This window comes from Podarcis cretensis (genome assembly GCF_951804945.1).
Source record: "Podarcis cretensis genome assembly, chromosome: 12".
NCBI classification, from domain to species: Eukaryota; Metazoa; Chordata; class Lepidosauria; order Squamata; family Lacertidae; genus Podarcis; species Podarcis cretensis.
In genome coordinates this window covers 62,116,241-62,135,208 of record NC_137181.1, presented here as the reverse complement: position 1 = coordinate 62,135,208, position 18,968 = coordinate 62,116,241, and the positions used below count along the sequence as shown (strand labels likewise).

Sequence of the window (18,968 nt, the reverse complement as noted above, 5' to 3'; positions counted from 1 at the left end):
CCGAGGGGATCCCCAGGGAGGGCTTTCCGAGGGAGCCACGGGGAGGCGAGGGAGAGGCCAGGCCCCGACGGCACCCGAGGGAGGCCAAGGCAGCGCCGACCGAAGCCCAACGAGCGAGGGAAGCTCCGGGGGCGCCGCCGGGGGACAGCAACGGGGCCCCGGGGAACTCGGGGCGGGCGGCTCCCGCGAGGCCTCCCTCGGAGGCGCTGCGAGGAGATGCCGGTTCGTGGCCGCCCTCGCGGACCCCCTGCGCCGCCGGACTCCCCAGGAGGAGGAGGAGGAGGAGGAGGAGCGGCCCCGGCCAACCCCCGCCCTCCCCTCGGCGAAGCCCGCGCGCGCCCCGGCCTCCCTCCCTCTCGGGCTGCGCCACAGCCCCGACCAGGCCCCCGCCGCCCCCGCCGCCGCCTCCGGGCCTCTCCTCCCGGCCAGGCCCCCCGCCGCCTCCCGCGCCCGGCCGGACTCCCGCCTGGCTCGGCCCCCCAGGCTACGGGCCCCGCCGACTCACCGGCCCCATGGCGCGCGCCTCGCAGAGTCCGTCAGGCAGGCAGGGCCCGGCGGCCTCGTCTCCACACAGGCCAAGCCAGCCCGCCTCTTCCGCTTCCGGGTCGGGGCCGCCGAGGAGGCGCGTCACCGGAGCGTCATCTCTGCGTCACGGCCCCGCCGGGCGGCCTGCCGGCTCTGCTCCGCCTGCGCGCCCGGAGGGAGGCCGGGAGGGGCCAAGGCAGGGCGGCCGCGTGGCGGGCAGCGGGGCCGGGCGCCCGGCGCCGGAGACCCCAGGCCTGGCCGGGCGCCCCTCCGGCAGGCAGCGCCGGAGGATGCTGGGAGTGGGAGTCCTCAGGGCCAGGACGAAGGTGCAGCCGCGTCGCTTTAGGTTGACCTGCTGCTGCCCTTCATCCCAGAACCTCGGCCTAAAAATGCAGGCGGCGTCATCTTCATCCTCTTCGTATGCCACCTTTCCACAGGAAAAAGTGCTCCAGGCCTCTTTTTTTTTTTAAAAAAAATTAATATTTATTACTTTTAAACACTACAAAAAAGGAAAGAAAAAAGAAAAAAAATACAATACAATACAATATAAAAAAATTACACAACACTGACACAATAAACTAAACTAAACAAAACAAAACAAAAACAGTTTAGCACACATCATACAATTTCAGTATCTTATCTTTCATTCACTTGTTTCAACGACCTCCTCACACCTCCCTTTTTGTATTCCACTTCTATTAATTGTTTCATCAATTCCTTTCCATCTTCCTCTATTTTCTGTCCTATAATTATCTTAACATATTCTAACCTTATTTTTCCTTTAATACTCTAATAATCTATTTATACCGAATTCCTTATAACATTTCTACTAAAGCCATATAACTACATTCCAACATTTTTCTAATATTCATTAATTTTACAATATTTCTATAAATAGTCTTTAAACTTTTTTCCAATCTTCTTCCACCGACTCTTCTCCCTGGTCTCGGATTCTGCCAGTCATTTCCGCCAATTCCATATAGTCCATCAACCTGGTGATCTTCTGTCCGATGCTCTTAGCTCTTTTCCAAGTCCCTTCTGCAAATCTTCGTATTTATACAAAAACTTTACTTTGTCTTCTACTGATCTTATTTTTATTTTCCTTCCTTTAAAGCTGAAGAATAGACCTTGGGGAAACTCCCACCTAAAGATGATTTTATTCCTTCTTAGCAGGGCAACCAAATCTCCGTAGTTAGACCTAAGATCCAAAAGGTATTTTGGGACGTCTTTAAAAATTTCCACTCTTGGCTGTTGTACTTCTAGGTTCTTCTGGTAGTGCCAACAGTCTCTTATTCTGTTCTTCTCTTTTTTCCCTCCTCTTCCAAATCTGAAGGCCCTCACAGTTTTAAACTCTTCTTGACCCAGATCCAAGTCCCAGAAATCAGCAAATTCCTGTGTGAAGAAGTCTATCAAACTTTCCTTCTCCAATTCAGGCAGGGCTCTGATCCTCAAATTCGTCTGTTTTTCTTTAAATTCAATCATAGCAAGCGTCGACTTATGGTCATCAAGTTACCTCTGTAAGCCTGGGACTCTCTCTCTCACCAATTGTGTTACTTTACATTCAGCAGCAACAGCTTTCTCCCTAGCTTCCTCCACAGTCTGCCGTATCAAAGTAGATTCCTGTATCAATTTCTTGATTGTTTCTGTATTGATATTCACCTTTTGTCCCAGATTATTTATACTTTCTGTATTTAAGTCAATTTTAATAGTTGCAGCGTCCACTTTCGCATTTGTCACATCTATTTTCTTGTTAAGCTGTTCCAGTGAATCACTTATCTTACTTAATGCAACCACTAAGGCCTCTTCTGTCGACATTCCTGTTGATTTTAAATATACTGTTACAAAAGCAATAGCGGAAGAAGTAGGGGGGCCTGATATTGAGGCTCTCCTAGATTGCTGCCAAGTCCTCCCAGACCTTAATGTTTTTTCAGGAATTGACTAGTCCGTTTTTTCCTTTCCATTTGCCATAACACTTAACCGATTCAAGGTCAGTCCCAGAGTCTCACAGCTTTTTATCTTGCAGCTGGAAATTCCCCAGCCCAGCTCTTATAACAGTTTCAAAAGCTTCCTCTAGGGGGAAACAGTTTCTATTTATATTAGTCAATAATGTCCTCTTTTAAACACAGCTCAAACAATGAAGTTAGTTTCAATTTTCAGTTACTTTTACTCCTTTTTAAAAGCAGACGGAGACAGTAGAAACAATGTATTTCTCTTATTAGCTAGCTGTCAACGAACGTTCTAATCACTGTCAGTGAGCCTTCCAAAGAACGTCAGTCCTGCTAGCGGCCCGTTTCCAGGGTCTGAGCGGCGGTATTTTAACTCTCTTCGCTCTCTCCCGCAGGCATATTCAGTTCACAACTTCCCCCCCTCTTCTCCTGCCTCCAAGGGGAGGTTTTATGTTCTTTACCGATGGAAATTTAGTCCTTTACAATAGGCTTTCCAAGGCTTCAGCTTGCAGCCTCTTTTTTTTTTTTAATAATATTTATTAAGGTTTTAAAGGTTACAGATAAAAACAGAAAAACACCAATTTAAACAAAAAAAACAAGTGTATCACAATTGAAAAAAAGAATACCATACAAATAAAAAAAGAAAAAAAAAGATCAAGAAAAAAGGAAAAACAAAAGCAAAAAACACATCAAACCTTCACATAATCTATCTTTCATTTGCTTGTTTCCTTGACCTCCTCCTACCTCCCTTTTTTGTATTCTATTTCAGTTAAATATTTCAGCAAATCCTTTCCCTCTTTATTTTATCCTTATAATCTATCTTAATACACTATAATTTTACATTCTCTTCTTTCACCAATTAACAATCCGTTTTTGCTTTTTTTTTTTTAATCTTATTTCTCCTTAAAATTAATATATCTATTTGAACTTAAACTCTTAAAACATTTACACTAGGGTCATAGAAATTTCATTCCACGATTTTTCTCTCCCTCATTAAATTTTTACAAAATTTCCAAATATAAACTTTAAATTCCCAAACTTCTACCGCCGTCTCCTCTCCCTGGTCTCGGCCTCTGCCGTCCCTTCTGTCAACTCCAAACAGTCCATCAACCTGGAGATCTTATATCCGAGGCTCTTAACTCTTCTGAACGTCCCTTCTGCCGATCTAGTTCATAATCTTTAGTGCTAAAAAGCAGATCTCGGGGGAGCTCCATCCAAACAATGCCTTTATTCCTTCTTAACAGGACAGCCAGATTTCCATAGTTAAAGCTAGGATCCATAAAGCATTCCAAATCTTGTTTCAAAATTCCTCCAAAACCAAGGGCCCCAAACTCCTCCTGACCCAAATCCATATCCATATCCCAAAAGTCAATTGATCCCTGCATTGGGGAATCTCTCCAACTTTCCTTTTCCAGACCAGGCCAGGCTCCAATCTTCAAGATCTGGCTTTTTCTAGTTTCAATCATAAAGGGCCTCAATTTGTAATCCTCAATTTGCATCTGTAAGGTTAAGGCTCCCCCTTGTATTACTTTAGGTTCGACCACAGCAACTTTCTACTTCTCCTTTTCAACAATTTGTTCAGTCATGATAGATTCCTGTGCCGGATCCTTGACAACTTCTGTGTTAATACCCGCTTTTGATCCCCAGATGTCAATTTTTTTTTCAATTTTTTATCATTTTATTTCATCAAACATTAAAAAAAACATACATAATACATACGCACAGAAAAGACATACATAAAGAAAGACAAATAATAACAAGAGAAAACAAAAAAAAGAGAGAGAGAAAGAAATCTCCTAACATACGATACAAATGAGCTTACTAAATAACACACAACACCAATTGACTTCCCTTCATCTCGGTTTCAGAATATATTATATGATTTTTTAATCTGCAGTTTCTTTTCCACAGAAAACTCTTTACATCACAAGTGTTACATCGCACCTACTGTGATTTTTAGATTTTTTACCTCTGTTTCCATATATGTCATAAATTTATTCCAATCTTTGTTAAACTCTATGTCTTTTTGATTTCTTATTTTCTGTGTCATTTTTGCCAATTCTAAATAATCAAATAATTTATATTGCCACTCGTTTATAGTTGGGATTTTTGATGTCTTCCAATTCTGCGCTATTAGAGTTCTGGCAGCCACTGTCACGTACTGAAAGAGTGTTTGATCTTCCTTTTTGATTTCCTCTCCAATTATTCCAAGCAGAAAGGCTTCGGGGTTTTTTTATAAAGGTATATTTGAGGATTTTTTTTAGTTCATTGTAGATAGATTCCCAGAATTTTTTGATAGACTCACACAACCACCACATAGGATAAAAATCGCCCTCCTTGATCTTGCACTTCCAGCATAATTTATCACCAGTTTTATATATTTTTTCCATTTTTACGGGCGTTACGTACCACCTGTACATCATTTTATACATATTTTCCCTGAGTGTTGTGCATGCTGAGAATCTCATACCTTTATTCCATAATGCCTTCCATTTGTCAAACTCTATGTTGTGTCCGAGGTCCATTGCCATCTCACCATTACCTCCTTTACTTCTTCATCCTTGGTGTCCCATTCAAGTAACAGGCTATACATTTTCGATAGGAGTTTTGTTTTATTTTCTAGTATTTCAATCTGGAATCTAGATTTTTTCTCACTTATCCCATTCTTTTTATCTTCAGTCCACATAGAATTAATTTGGTGAAATTGGATCCATCCTGTCAATTTGTTCTTTATTTCTTCATAAGGTCTAATCCTCCAACCAGTCTCTGTTTTTACTAGCAAGTCTTCATAGGTCCATCTTTCTCCTTCGATGTTTGGTTTTTTTATTGTCAGGATATCAATTGGCGATAGCCACCAAGGGGTCTTCTGTTCCAATAGTTTTTTGTTTCTTTCCCACACTTCCAGGAGTGGTCCTCTAAGAATGTGATTAGAAAAACCTTTATGAACCTTTCCCTTGTTGCGCCATAGATAAGCGTGCCAACCAAATCTTAAATCAAATCCTTCTAGATCTAACAGGTCTTTATTTTTAATGACAATCCAATCTTTAACCCAACAAAGACACGAGGCTTCGTAATATAATCTTAAATTTGGAACTGCAAATCCTCCCCTATCTTTTTGATCTGTGAGTAATTTAAATCTGATTCTGGGCCTTTTCCCTTGCCAGATAAATCTAGAGTGTGTTTTCTGCCAATCTTTGAATACTGCGGTTCCCCTGGTTATCGGTATGTTTTGAAATAGAAATAACAGTTTCGGTAATAAACTCATTTTAATCGCCACCATTCTGCCCGACCAAGAAAGTTTTATTCTATTCCAAGTATCTAAGTCGTTCCTTATTTCTTTCCATGTGGTTATGTAATTGTCTTCCATCAAATTTATATTCTTCATCGTTAACCAGATTCCAAGGTATTTTACTTTTTTCGTTACTTTAATACCAGTTTGAGATTCCAGATGGTTTTTTACCTCCTCTTTCACATTTTTAATCATCATTTTAGTTTTTGTTCTATTTAATTTAAAACCAGATAATTTTCCAAATTCTTCTAACCTATTGTTATGCTTGCTAATAGTATTTTAACTCATTTTGCAGTTGGGAGCTCTGACCAGGGAGACTTCCACCATGAAGCCCAACTGGTCAGGTGGTACCCTGTGCGGAAAATTTCTTGTCACTCCCCCCCTTTGATATTTATTTATTTTTGCCTGCAAAAATGGTTTTACATTATTTCATATTTTCTTACAAAGGAATGTGAATTCTGAGCCTCTGATAAGAAGTAGGCGACTATGGACAGATACTTAAATCTACAGGATGGATTGAGTTTTGGTTTGTGTTATTTTATTTATATTTATTGCTTATTTATTTAATAAAATTTATTTTTAAAAACCTGCAAAGTGGTTTACCAAAACAAAGAACAAAAAAACACCACAGCAGTAAAATCAAGAAAAATTAACAATCCTACTTTAAAACATACAAAAGTAATATATTAAGATTAAAATTACTTCACCTTCCTAAGCATCTAGGTATGCTTGCCTAAAGAAGAAAAGAGTCTAGCAAAGTCACGTGCTTTGTTGAAATTTCAGCCTTCACAACATAGAAAAATGGTCAAGTAAACAGCTATTTTTGTGGAAGAGGGTCAATATATTAACTGAGATGCATGAAATTTCATATGTAGCTATATAATCCCTAGTGTAGTAAGATAAGACCTTTAGAACAGGCATTTTGAAAAAAAAGTTTTTTATGAACCGCCGGGTGGCGCTGTGGGTTAAACCACAGAGCCTAGGACTTGCCGATCAAAAGGTCGGCGGTTCGAATCCCTGCAACGGGGTGAGCTCCCGTTGTTCGGTCCCAGCTCCTGCCAACCTAGCAGTTTGAAAGCACAAATTGCAAGTAGATAAATAGGTACAGCTCCAGCAGGAAGGTAAACGGCATTTCCGTGTGCTGCTCTGGTTCGCCAGAAGCGGCTTAGTCATGCTGGCCACATGACCCAGAAGCTGTCTGCAGACAAACACCGGCCAATAAAGCGAGATGAGCACTGCAACCCCAGAGTCGGTCACGACTGGTCAGGGGTCCCTTTACCTTACCTTTAGTAGGGCAGTAATTGTTCCTTGATAATTTGTCACCCCCCTCCATGATGCCCCCCCCTTTCCTACACCCCTGGATCCTTCCATTTCTCCATGCTCTGAGCTGAGCCCCTACTTCCCATCTTATTTGCATCTCTATTTCTCTGCTTTCATTAACATAGAAAGCACAAGTCTGATTGATACAGTCTAATTGATGCTCTAAAACCATTTCCCCCAAAGAATCTATTTCTGTCTGGAGTCCAGTTATGGCCTTGTAAGTGCTGTTAGCTAAGCCCTCCATTCCCTTAGAAATCCAGGATAAGGCTACTCCTAGGTTTTAATTCCATAACTTTTTATTTCTGTAGACTCTTCAAATAAACAAAAACATAGATACACCAATAAAAAACAAAATATTTTTATTCTATATTTCTTCTTTCTGTTTCTTCCTAATCCCCTTTGGAATCTTCCTTTTCTTTCTGACATGCCTTGTAGACCACCATTTTGCCTGTACTTTCTCTCTTCCTTTTTACTCCTTTCCACCTCCATGCTTTCCCCTCACCTCATTCTTCGTCACAATGAGACCCCACGTCACTGCTCCGCTTTGTTGGGGACCATGCAGACGAGCCCCAGCTTAACAGCAAGCTCAGCCGTCTGTCCTCTCCTTCCTCGCTCACCCTGCCCCGTTCCAAAAGCCCTGTTCTTCCTTTCAACAACAGTCTCTGATGGGAACCAAGCCCCAAGTCTGTAAGATCTCCCAGTCGTAAATGCCTGTAAGCTAGCCAGTTCTTATGCCGCTCTTTAATATGCAATAATTATTTTATTCTTTAGAACTTTCTCTTTTGCAAAGTTCTTTTCCACAGTTGTTAAAACTGCACTGAGGTAGACCTCCTTTTCTCCTTCCCTCTTGCCTTTGTTTTAAATTCCAAGTTATTGCTTTTCATTCCACATACCTTCGTTATGTAAAATCCGTTCTTTATTACTGAAGAGCAATGTTTGTAACTTCAATTCCACTCTTCAGAGAAGTTTAGCACTGGTTTGCTCAAGTCCTGAGGCATCTCACAGCCGGAAATGCACTGTTCCAAATGCTGAGGTTTTCCCTTCCTCCGTCACTTTTTAAGCAGTGCTGGAGCAATCGAGAAACCCCTTTTCTGTGCTGCTTGATACTCCTAAAGCTTAAGACCCCCTCTTAAGCCTTTTCAGAGGTTTATGTTGCCTTTGTTTCACCCCTCAACACAGCAAGGCAACTAAACTCCCACTGACAATTGTGTCCCTAGACATCCTCAAAGCTTGTGATTGCTTAGAATGGAAATACCTACTAGCAGTACTAACTAACATAAAATTTGGTCCCAAATTCTTACAAACCCTCAAACAAATATACTCCCAAGCCTCAGCAAAATGCAGGACTAACAGTATGGACTCTAATACCATAGCAACACAAAACAAGGGTGCCCACTATCTCCCTTCCTTTTCACCCTGACTCTGGAACCTCTAGCAATCTGAATATGAACAGCCATAGACATCAAGGGAGTGGAAATAAAAGGCAGAACCTATAAATTAGGGCTCTTTGTAGACAACCTAATGGTCACAACATCAGACTCCATAAACACAGCAACCTTCCTAATCAGAGAACTCAAAACATTTCCCCAACATGGTGTTGGGCCTGCAGGTAAATTTTGCAAAATCTGAGGCTATGTGCTTCAACACCCACCCTCAAACTCAAAAAGGATTCTCCAACATCACCAAGATAAAACTTTGCTGCACCAAGTTCAGATACCTAGGGGTACAAATAACCAGAAACCTCAACAAATTACAGTGGTGCCTCGCAAGACGAAAAGAATCCATTCCGTGAGTCTCTTCGTCTAGCGGTTTTTTCGTCTTGCGAAGCAACCCTATTAGCGGCTTAGCGGCTATTAGCGGCTAAGCGGCTATTAGCGGCTTAGCGGCTTAGAAAAAGGGGGGGAAGCGAAAAAAACCGCAAGACTCGCAAGACATTTTCGTCTTGCGAATCAAGCCCATAGGGAAATTCGTCTTGCGAAGCGCCTCGAAAAATGGAAAACCCTTTCGTCTAGCGAGTTTTTCGTCTTGCGAGGCATTCGTCTTGCGGGGCACCACTGTATACCGCCACAACTACAACGCCTTTTGGTGACAAATTAACAAAGACCTGAGGAGATGGAACAACACCAACTTCACTCTCTCAGACAAGATATCCATGATCAAAATGATCCTCCTCCCAAAATTAGCCTACCTATTCCAACCCCCCCCCAAATCTGGATTATCCCAGCCCAACTTCGCAAATGGCAGAAAACATTACACTCATTTATCTTCTCTCACACACAAAAACCAAGAATAAGCCTTAAATACCTGCACCTTCCCTCCTCAGAAGGAAGATGGGGAATCCGCAACATAGGAGCAAATTACATTGCCAACCAAGTACACCACATAATCCCGTATAGCCTAGAAGATGAGACAAAACAATAGGTACACCTAGAAAGGACACAATTGAAAATACCCGCACCGCAGCATACCCATTCCTCCCCAAAAAACTAAGGAAAATCTCCACAACACTAAACAGTTCACACAGACCATGCTTAAATCATTGAAAGAAGAAGTAGGTAAACTGTCCCTAACCCTATCCCCACTAATACCCACTAATACGCCTAGCAGACTTCTACAAAAATAACAAACCCAAATCAACGCAAGAAATAGAAGACAAACTAGGGGACACCCAAATAGAATAAGATGCCTTCATCCTGGTGTCAGAGAAGTTCCCTTTCCGACAGATGGAGCGGAATCTGAAGGGGAGAGGGGAGAGCCAGAGACTAGTAGGAATCTGACTCCTTTTCACAGTGAGAGTGAGATAAACTTATCTCGCTCAGGAGTGCAGCCTGGCAATTCTGAAAGTAACAGAAAACAGGATGAAGAAGAAGAGGGGGAAGGCTAGGAGGAGTAGAGTCAACAAAAAGCCTACCAACCTGACACCCGGCATGGTTCCCCTTTATCACATACACAGCTCAACAAGACAACAACAAAAACCCACCAACAGCATGCAAATCAATCTGGCTAACCTGATCCAAAAACACCCACCCACCCCATTCACACTTGTGTAAATGAATAAAGTATGTCAAAGTGGAAAAAAACCAAACAAGCAACCCTATCCAGAAGGTTCATAGCTTTGAGAAGGTTATCGCCTGCAAAATAGACATCAGGGTAAAGTTGTCCCTCTTGGCTGTGGACTGGCAGGTTGGTGGCTTGCGCCCAGCCGAGGACAGCTGTGGGCAGGATTCCTGCATAGCAGGGGGTTGGACTAGATGACCTTTGGGGGTCATATACCTTTAGGCACCAGGAGAAAACATTCCCCTTCAACCAGGCCTTGGGCTGATTAATCTTCTACAATCTTTTAAATGTATTTTGGGGGCGGGCGAGTATAGTTTAGTTTTCCTTTTCCTTTTCTTTTATCTATTTGTGCTTTTTATGCAATATTTTTATCCTGTGAATTGCCATGAGATCTTCAGATGAAGGGTGGTATATAATTTTTTTTAGGGAGGTATGTGTGTGTATATTCACAGACACACACACACACGTTTCCTGTGGTGGACCTGCAGTTGGTTCATTGGAAGTGAGGGATTTAGCAACCATAAAAGGAATCCTGAACTACTCCTTTTCTGAACTGCATTGTGTTTTCACTTGTTTGATGTGACAGAGAGTTGGACATTTTGACTAAACAACCCCCAAATTCACATATTTGGCCGCTCTTAAGTAAGTACAGGATAAAATATGTTTTTTCACCTCATTGGCGTTCTTCCCTTATGCTTGGCAGAAAAACCCATTGCCTCAGATAGCAGAACCAGTCATTTTCATAAATTGACAGCAGGTATAGTCTACCAGCATGGAAACACCTTGTTGTTTTGCTATTTCTCCCATTAAAAACAAAACACAAAACAAAATTCCCCTCCCTCTGACTCTAATGAAAATCAAGAAATTGCAATAGCTCTCTCTGCCCCTCAGATAGAGAGATCTAAATAATCCCATGGTCCCTGGGTCAGTCTCCTAAGCCTAAAGTGGTGATGGTGGTGGGAGAGAGCCTAATGAGAACAGTGTGAGCAATGGTCACAGATTGCTTGATTATAGAATCATAGAATCATAGAGTTGGAAGAGACCACAAGGGCCATTGAGTCCAACCCCCTGCCAAGCAGGAAACACCATCAGAGCACTCCTGACATATGGTTGTCAAGCCTCTGCTTAAAGACCTCCAAAGAAGGAGACTCCACCACACTCCTTGGCAGCAAATTCCACTGTCAAACAGCTCTTACTGTCAGGAAGTTCTTCCTAATGTTTAGGTGGAATCTTCTTTCTTGTAGTTTGGATCCATTGCTCCGTGTCCGCTTCTCTGGAGCAGCAGAAAACAACCTTTCTCCCTCCTCTATGTGACATCCTTTTATATATATCACCCCTTAACCTCCTCTTCTCCAGGCTAAACATGCCCAGCTCCCTTAGCCGTTCCTCATAAGGCATCGTTTCCAGGCCTTTGACCATTTTGGTTGCCCTCCTCTGGACACGTTCCAGTTTGTCAGTGTCCTTCTTGAACTGTGGTGCCCAGAACTGGACACAGTACTCCAGGTGAGGTCTGACCAGAGCAGAATACAGTGGCACTATTACTTCCCTTGATCTCGATGCTATACTCCTATTGATGCAGCCCAGAATTGCATTGGCTTTTTTAGCTGCCGCGTCACACTGTTGGCTCATGTCAAGTTTGTGGTCAACCAAGACTCCTTTTCACATGTACTCAACCGAGACTCCTTTCACATGTACTGCTCTCAAGCCAGGTGTCACCCATCTTGTATTTGTGCCTCTCATTCCCCCCCCCCCCCAGGTGCAATACTTTACATTTCTCCCTGTTAAAATTCATCTTGTTTGTTTTGGCCCAGTTCTCTAATCTGTCAAGGTCGTTTTGAAGTGTGATCCTGTCCTCTGGGCTGTTAGCCACCCCTCCCAGTTTGGTGTCATCTGCAAATTTGATCAGGATGCCCTTGAGTCCATCATCCAAGTCGTTGATGAAGATGTTGAATAAGACCGGGCCCAAGACAGAACCCTGTGGCACCCCACTAGTCACTCTTCTCCAGGATGAAGAGGAACCATTGATGAGCACCCTTTGGGTTCGGTCAGTCAGCCAGTTACAAATCGACTGAGTGGTAGCATAGTCAAGTCCGCATTTTACCAGCTTCTTTACAAGAATATCATGGGGCACCTTGTCAAATGCCTTGCTGAAATCAAGGTAGGCTACATCCACTGCGTTCCCTTCATCTACCAAGCTTGTAATTCTGTCAAAAAACGAGATCAGGTTAGTCTGACATGACTTATTTTTCAGAAATCCATGCTGACTATTGGTGATCACAGTATTCCTTTCTAGGTGCTCACAGACTGTTTGCTTAATGATCTGCTCCAGAATCTTCCCTGGTATTGATGTCAGATTGACTGGGTGGTAATTATTTGGGTCCTCTCTTTTCCCCTCTTTGAAAATAGGGACAACATTTGCCCTCCTCCAGTCTGCCGGGACTTCGCCTGTTCTCCAGGAATTCTCAAAGATGACTGCCAATGGTTCTGAGATCACATCTGCCAGTTCTTTTAATACTCTTGGATGCAGTTCATCTGGCCCTGGAGACTTGAATACATCTAAACTATCCAAGTATTCTTGTACTATCTCCTTAGTTATTCTGGGCTGTGTTTCCTCTGCTGAATCATTTGCTCCAAATTCTTCAGGTCGGGCATTGTTTTCTTTATCGGAGAAGACTGAGGCAAAGAAGGCATTGAGGAGTTCAGCCCTTTCTGTGTCCCTGTTTGCATTTCACCAGCTTCTCCTCTGAGTGACCCCACTGTTTCTTAGTTCTTCCTTTTGCTACGAACATACCCATAAAAGCCTTTTTTGTTGCTTCTGAGGGGGGAAACCACCAAAGAGGAATTCAAACAAATAGCCAGCACGTGTAGACACAAAGTCAGAAAAGCTAAAGCACAGAATGAACTCAGGCTTGCTAGAGAGGTTAAAAGCAACAAAAAATGCTTTTTTTTGAATTTTTTTATTTTCAATGCAGAATCATTACAAAATTACAAACATTGAATCCAAAATAATACTATACAAACAAAAAAACCGGAACATAACAGAAAAGAAAAGGGGAAAAAAAGCAAAGGAAACAAAACTAAACTAAACAAAAACGAAAAAGCACACATCTACAGAAAAAAACCATATCATTACGTACATAAACACAAATTGACTTCCTTCCTTTGTTCTAAGACCTCAAAAAATTTACTCTTACTGTATTGTTGTATCTAATTAGATTACTTCCACCTTTGTACTTTTTTTTTACACCATTTTTCTTTTTCTTTAACCCTGTAAAGCATCATTCATTACATACCAATATACTTACTCCAGAACAATGTTTTTTCATATACCCTTTAGCACAACCCCATTCTTTTAATAATTTCTGGTCTGATTGTCCCCTTATGTAAGTTGTGAGTCTTGCCAGATTTATGTATTCACAAAATTTAATTTGCCAATCTTTCACTGATGGAATTTTTCTGCCTTTCCAGTTTTTAGCTATAAGCATCCTGGCAGCTGTTGTTGCATAAAGGAATACTTTCCTTTGATTTTCGGGGATATCATTTGTAATTAAACCTAAAAAGAATGCCTCCGGTTTTTTACTGAAAGGTATTTTAAACATCTTTTTGAGTTCTTCATAGATTTCATTCCAGAATTGTTTAATATGTCGGCATTCCCACCACATGTGAAACATTGTTCCTATTTCTTTTTTACATCTCCAACAGGTATTCAATTTTAATTTGTAAATTTTAGCCAATTTTACCGGAGTTAAGTACCATTGGTACACCATTTTCTTAAAATTCTCTCTTATTGTATAACACGCCGTGAATTTAATATCATATTTCCATAATTTCTCCCATTGGTCCAGCCGAATTACATATCCTATATCACATGCCCATTTAATCATAACTTCTTTTACTTCTTCATCCTTTAATTCCCATTCTAATAATAAATTATACATTTTGGATATATATTTTTTTGAGTTTTGTAATAATACTTTTTGTAATTTTGATTCTTCTTTTTCAAATCCTATTACTTTATCCTGGTTGAATATTTGTGCAATTTGGTGATATTGTAACCATGTGGTACAGTATTGGGTCACCTCATCGTATGGTCTTAGTTTTAATTGGCCCTGTTCTTCCTTTAGGAGCTGCTGGTATGTTGCCATTCTTCCTATAGTATTTTTCTTTTTAACCGATATTACTTCTAGCGGTGAGACCCACAATGGGGTTTTCGGTTCTAACAACCTAAACAATCAGAGCGAACCCTGGGCCTCCTACTTCTTTGAGTCACGTTTCTCCATATATCTGGCTCCTGTGTTGGTGAACTAGCCTCCAGCTGACTGCTGAGGGGCGGAAAGGGGAAAGGGGGGCGGGGGCGAGCACTCCATAAGGCTCCATTCTGTTGCAGGTTGCCTTTCTTTCTTTCTTTCTTTCTTTCTTTCTTTCTTGTAGAATGTAATGGTCCACTTCAGTTTGTTTCCTACCGCTTATAACATGAAAAGGTTGTGATACACTGGGGAACCTTTTTTTTTCATTTTCTGTTGCATGAGATTTTTTCAACTGTTCTTATATGTTATTTCAATGCTGATTTCAAATCTGAAATCAATTTTCGTGTACGTGCTATAATTATCTTTCAATATCCAACTTTTGCAGATATGTCATATTGCAGATATGTCATATTAACACTGGGGATAAGTGGACACGTTGATCTAACCTAACCAGATGGTAATTATTGTTTTGCAAACTTAATTTTTCTTTATTTTTATAGTTTTGTAACCTAAATATTAGTATTTTTCAGAATGGACACATGACAAAAATGTGTAAACAAGCCTGATGCCTTTTGTTATGTATGTGGCTGCTACGCACTTCCTCGTCAAAGACGCAATATAACAGTGTTTGTGAGGCATGCCTATAAGAGCTATTTTGAAATTCCCCTGAGCGACCAAGACAAGAAATGGGCTCCGCATATTGTTTGTCACAATTGTGAGGAAATGCTTAGAGACTGGACAAAAGGAAAATGGAAGAGTATGCCTTTTGGGGTTCCCATGATCACACAAGTGACTGCTATTTTTGTCTGGTCAATACGAAGGGTATCGGCAAGAAAAACCGACATGCTGTCGCCTATCCCAGTATTTCTTCAGCATGTGGGACAGCTGAGCTCGAGACAAACACTGGATACAGAAGGAGTGACCCATCTTTGAAACTCTGGAAGCAGGATTGTGAATGAACCAATCATCAGCCGAGACAGGATCATTTCCCCTCCACTTCACATCAAGCTTGGATTGATGAAACAGTTCGTGAGGGCATTAAATACTGAAGGTAAATGTTTTCAACATATAGTTGCAGCTTCTCCCGCTTTGTCTTTTGAGAAGATCAAAGCAGGTGTGTTCGATGGACCTCAAATTCATGCCCTTGTTCGAGATGAGGAATTTGTCAGGAGGATGAATGGCAAAGAGAAGAAAGACTGCAGTGGGGGGTGCCCCAGTGCACACGAAGAAGTCCTTGCTCAGGGCCTTCAATGATGGGGGTCATTAGGTCATTAGGTATTCCAAATCTGCATCACTGAATTCTGGAGTCACATATTCCAAATCAAATATGGAACACAAAATTCAGAGTTTGATTTTGTGAATTTATCTTTGGATCTCCAACATCAAATTATAACTCCTAGCAAGAACTAACATTTATTATACAAATATTTCTATTTCCTTCGGCATTTCAGATTGGTTCTAAAGAATGTCATAACAAGAATGTCCTTTTCTGTCTTTGTTGAATATTGCTGAAAACATTAAATTCACATCATCTGAATTTTGAAACCGTATAAACTTTATAACTTTCCCTCCCCCAACTGAACCCTCTCCCCCCGCTTTAAGAGCAGTGACTCCCAAACTGCCTGGATGATCATGTGCGAATCAGGTATGCCTGGAAAAATGAAGTCCCTGTGTGAGATGCTCATCAGAGTTGAGAGGCCCCAAGAAGCACACACCTAAATATCTGCCAGTGTACAGACAGAAAGGCCATCCAAAGGAGTACTGGGATTCCGTGATGCAGTCCATGCTGCAGCTGGTGGTTGGGCAGGGGTCCCATAATCATTGCTATCACCCAGAAAATATTGGGCAAAGTAGAAAGGAAGGTGTGTTGAGAGGCAATGTTAAGAGCTGCCCTGCCATAGCAAGAAGGATACCTACTGGTCCAGTAACCGCACTGGGGCAAGGCCCCAGAGAATCATAGAGTTCGAAGGGACCTGAGAGTCATCGAGCCCAACCCTCTGCAAGGCAGGAAACTCAGCTGAACCATCCATGGCAGATGGCCATCCAACCTCTGCTTAAAAAGCTCCAAGGCAGGAGAGCCTCGAATTTCCCGTGGGAGACTGTTCCACCGTCTAACAACCCCTGCTGCCCCAGTAGGGAAGTGGGCTTGCAGCCCCCCAGGGCTGACCCTCCCATTAGGCGGGAGCTGGGAGTCCCTTGGTCTGCCTGCTGCTGCTGCTGTATCCCCGCATCTGCACTCAGCACCTCCCTCTCAGCCCCCACTTACTTCATGGCTGTTTTTCCACCACTGATGCAGCCTCTGGCTGCTGCTCCCCTCCACCCCACAGGCCCACAAGCGCTGCCAGAGAAAGGAGTGAGCCATCTTGTCAGGCTGGGTGGAGCCTGCCGTGGAGGGGGGAGGTGGCGGTCTCTCTTCTGACTCTTCTTCCTCATCTGGCTGGCACCACAGCAAGCGGTGCTACATCAGTCCATCAGCAGAAGCACAGCAATAAGCAGAGCCCATAACCGCCAACATTTCTCAGACGAAAATAGGGATGTCCCATTCCATAAAGATAATTTTACTATTTATACCCCACACATCTTACTGGGTTGCGCCAGCCACTCTGGGCAGCTTCCAACATACCGTATTTTTTGCTCACTTTTTCCCTCCTAAAAAGTAAGGGGAAATGTGTGTGCGTCTTATGGAGCGAATGCAGGCTGCGCAGCTATCCCAGAAGCCAGAACAGCAAGAGGGATTGCTGCTTTCACTGCGCAGTGATCCCTCTTGCTGTTCTGGCTTCTGAGATTCAGAATATTTTTTTTTCTTGTTTTCCTCCTCCAAAAACTAGGTGCGTCTTGTGGTCTGGTGCGTCTTATGGAGCAAAAAATACAGTATATAATAACACTAGAAAATATTAAACATTAAAAAAACTTTCCTATACAGGATTGCCTTCAGATGGCTCAGGGGCTGGATAATTCCATACCCTCCAAGCTTTCTCCAATGAAAATAAGGACATCCTAAGGAAAAGTGGGACATTCCGGGATCAAATCAGAAACCAGGATGGCTTCTCTAAATCAGGGTCGTCCCTGGAAAATAGGGACACTTGGAGGGTCTGAGAGTTTCTCCTCTCTCCATGCACAAGCAAATGCTGCCTGAAGGGAGAGGCTGAAGGAGAGTGTGGCTCTGCTGGCCCTGTGCTACTCACCAGACAGAGGTCACCAGGTGGCTAGGAACATGCAGCACAGCATGTGTGCGCTCTGAGCAAGCCTGCTGCGCACTGAATGTCTTGGCACCACTGCTGCCGTCCCATCTCGTGATATAATAATAATAATAATAATAATAATAATAATAATAATAAAAAAAAAAAAACACACCAGAGATTAAAAACTTCCCTAAACAGGGCTGCTTTCTGATGTCTTCTACGAGTCAGATAGTTGTTTATTTATTTGCTGTTTGTTTCCTTAACATCTGGTGGGAGGGCGTTCCACAGGGCAGGCAACGTTACCGACATCAGCTGACTTACTTCCAGCCGGGAAGCCATTCCCATTGAGTTCAGCCTGACATGGTCAGCACTGTGTAGCTGGTCGCTTTGCAGTGGGGCAGCTGAAGGGGCCTGATGAAACAATGTCTTGCTGTAAAGAGCTTGTGCACAATAAACTGGGTAGTTTTCACTGCACCAGAGCAGACTCTTTAAATAGTGACAGGCAGAAATATGAGCCTCTTTCTACTCAGAACATTACATCAGCTCCTCTGGGGTCTGGGAGCTTCCTTCGCGTGGCACATGCAGGATGCCTCCCCTCACCCCTTGCTTGATGTTTAAAGGCAGCATCAGGCCATCTGCTCCATGCCTGGGCCAGTCATTATGAGAGGCGCTCATCACAATCAGCTCCTATGTTAGGCATTGATTTTCAGGCTAGAAAATGTTGCCTTCACACCACTTTCACTAAACCAACACTGCAATCCTATAGATACTTGTCTGGGAGTAAGCACCACTGAACTCAATGGGACTTACTTGTGAGTAGACTTGCAATTGCTGTTAGAATGTATGGATGACTTTGCCCATGAGCATTAATTTCAAAGGGATTTAACTGTTATTACTCCACTCCCTAGAGTGGCTGGGAAGGCCCAGCCAGATGGGCGGGGTATAATAAAATTAATTATTATTATTATTTCTGAAGCATATGGAAAAAGTAACATTTAATATTGGAAGTGAAGTGAAAAGAGATCTGGCTGACAGCCCAGTTCTAGGTTATATTCAACTCATAAATGGGTCCCTCTGATTTTTTGCCTCCATTTAAATGTGCATAGAATTCTGGCATACAAATCTAATCATTTCTAATTCTTCTTGCCCAGAAACAGCCACGTCCACCTTTAACATGCCTGATGAAGCTTCATTAAATCTTTTGAGTCTATTAAAGGAGTATTTTATTGAGATTAATAATGACACGGCCTACACTATGTTATATCACTAATCAATATTTTCCCGAGGTTTCAAGTGACCTAATTTGGTGGATGCCACTGTTGCATGCTAGGTAATAGTGCTAAATGTCAGTGTTATATGTGGTTATACTGATAAATTATAGAAACTGTATATAATTATGAGT

At 42.4% G+C, this 18,968-nt stretch overlaps 1 protein-coding gene across 2 annotated transcripts in view; it reads right to left on the bottom strand.

Moving 5' to 3' along the window:
- Positions 1-628, bottom strand: part of CUL1 (cullin 1) — a 47,701-nt gene extending 47,073 nt beyond the window's left edge. Inside the window, exon 1 of one of the 2 annotated variants that reach the window (XM_079947549.1) lies at positions 506-628. The gene's annotated coding sequence lies outside the window, so the exon portion shown is untranslated. The remainder of the gene's footprint in view (positions 1-505) is intronic. The other variant, XM_079947550.1, reaches the window with a different exon arrangement.
- Positions 629-18,968: the final 18,340 nt, after the last annotated feature.